The following is a 2465-nucleotide window of genomic DNA, read 5'->3' as shown; positions in this document are numbered from 1 at the left end:
TGTTTTGCTCTTTTTGGGGTGGTTTACTCAATTATTTGTAGCTTTCTGAGAGACTTACCTCTGAACATCATAGTCAGCAATTTGCACTTCATTTTAGGATGTGGAGGACCTGTTTTAGAGGGAATGGCTTTTATCAGTCACTTTTGCCTCCATGCTTTTCCATGGTGTGGAGCCAAGTTCTTTCTTACCCTCTTCCAGGTTGTGGGAAGAGTAGGGACATGATGAGAAGCAGAGGGATAGACAATTCAAAACAGTGCCATTCTGACACTGAGGAATTTATTTAGCCAGCAAGGCATTGCTGAAACATTGTGGGGATGTCTGGCTATTGCACTCCTTCCACTGCCTCTGGGACATGCTCACTGCAGACCAGCTGGCACCTGGCAGCCAGCCCAGCACCTGAAGATGTGGGGTTTCCATGCCCCAGGTGAAGAGAACTACTGCAGCTAATAGAGGATAACAAGGAAAAACTGTGAAAAATCCTGCCTGTGGGACTGTGGAAGACAAAAGTCTTTTGTAAGTGTCCCTGTGCCACTCTCACAAACAAATGGGGGATTAGGAACATGGAGCTGAGTTCAGTCTTACGCTGCAATTAGGAGAGACTGAGGAAAAAGCACAAGCGAGTAAGTTGGTGCTGTGGCAGGAGCGTGGTTGTTTCTTGTTTTTGTGACACATGTTCTCATGCCTGCATACTAAACCTGGTGAATTGGTATGTCTGTAACATGAACCATCACATTTAATTGATTTGCTTAGTTTATAGCTACTTAAACATAGGATGATCTTTTCCCAATTTGCATTGCTTTCACTTGGAGTCATTGCTTCCATCCAGTCTAACCAGCAGCCTCACCTGTAGCCAATTCTATGCCTGAGAAGACAGAAAGAACTTCATCATTAATGTAATGATGGTAAGTACTAAGACCCCTCACTCAGCATAAGTGGGACTGTACACCCTTTAAATTTCTGTTAGCTCTCACAGCACCAGTGTTGCACTGTGGGAACAGTACGGCAGCCCAGGCACAGCTCAATAAAGGAGTAACAAAGAACTTTGTCAGTTCGGAAAGAGGGTTTTGAGTCTGAAGTTGTAAACTGATAACAAGTTGGACACACTGCACTGTTGTGTTGTGAAAGCCTAATGTTTATCTTCTGTTTGCTCTGACTTGCTAACATTTTCCATTCTCTGGCTGTTGTAAATGGCATTTCTTTCCATGATCATGAGGAGAGGCCCTGATCTTTGCTCAGAAATGAGTCCAGCTCTTCCATCAAAACTGATCATCAAATCATTACTGCTAACCTTGGACAGTTTTCTAAAGTGTTTATATTTTGAACTGCTGGAAGGAAAGCTTCTAATCTTGAACCCTAAAGAAAGCAGGTAGACCAAATAAAGTAAAATAAATGCTTTTTAAAGTATCCTTTACAAGCTTCCAAGAAGCCGCTATGCTTATCAGATGCTGATATAATTTCCAGGAGTTACTTAGAAATAGTTGTCAATTCTCATCAAAACGCCCTGGAGATTTAATACAGAGATTCCTTACTAAATTTCTCTTTTCTGATCTTGAACTCGTTTACAAAGTAAATTATTAACATTTTTAAAGAACACTAAGCATTTTTATACATCAGAGAGATGGAAAATATTCAGTTAGCAAGTCTGACTTCCCAATGTAATGTTGATAAAACCACGCTTTTTTTTTTTTTTTTTCAGTCTCGGAGAAAGAAGGGAGAGAAGCTGGTAAAAACATGAAAGGAAAAAAAAAAGAATTTGTCAGTCTTTGTAAAAAGAGCTCACATCATTTGGGAGATAAATAGTAGCATATGGAAGAGTTTTCCCTTTGATATGCAAGTTTAGCAGCCATTGATCTTCATGAGAACTGTAAGAATGGACCGTACAGCAGAACTACAGTTGGCATTTGCACAGAAAATAAATAAATAGAGTTACGTGCCTATTTCTGCAGCCTTACAGCCAGAGGCTGAATCGATTTCTGCCAATACCAAGAACTCACACTGCTGTGTATCAGCATGCAGTTACTGAGATCTTTATTAGAGTGGCACTTACACCATTTTTGCTGAGCTAGTTTTGAGTTCACCAGACCTGAAAGATGAACCTGTTCACCTTACAATATCGTTTGCTTTACTTACTGTTTTTTCCATATTACACTTTGAGACTCTTGCCATGTAATTTTATGGCTTTGAAGTTGCGTGGGTTGACTTATAGCTATAATAAAAGAATTTGGAATGAGATAACACAAGTTTTTCCATTATTTACAAAAGGTTGAGGCTGCCTATTGAACATTTCCACAGTCCGTAGCCCTGTTAAAATGTGTAATTTTTCAAGCAGCAACAAGGTTGTGGTAGACCCTTACAGCACACAGACTGGACAGGACAGAACTTGCGAGCTTCTGAGCACAAGCAAGAAAAAATTCCAGTTTATTATTTTTAATTCAGTCTTTCTGGAGAACATTGCATTTCCTAGT

The 2465-nt window shown here is 39.9% G+C and overlaps 1 long non-coding RNA gene across 1 annotated transcript; it reads left to right on the top strand.

Annotated features, from left to right (window-relative positions):
• Window positions 1–501: 501 nt before the first annotated feature.
• Window positions 502–2226, top strand: LOC149918662 (uncharacterized). The gene is made up of 3 exons (XR_016465627.1): window positions 502–620; window positions 827–902; window positions 1697–2226. It is a non-coding gene; the product is annotated as an uncharacterized LOC149918662 (long non-coding RNA).
• Window positions 2227–2465: the final 239 nt, after the last annotated feature.

This window comes from Phasianus colchicus, chromosome 3 (assembly GCF_987193195.1).
Source record: "Phasianus colchicus chromosome 3, bPhaCol1.hap1.1, whole genome shotgun sequence".
Classification (NCBI taxonomy): domain Eukaryota; kingdom Metazoa; phylum Chordata; class Aves; order Galliformes; family Phasianidae; genus Phasianus; species Phasianus colchicus.
The sequence above is the reverse complement of the archived record's forward strand: the minus strand, read 5'-3'. Positions and strand labels throughout refer to the sequence as shown.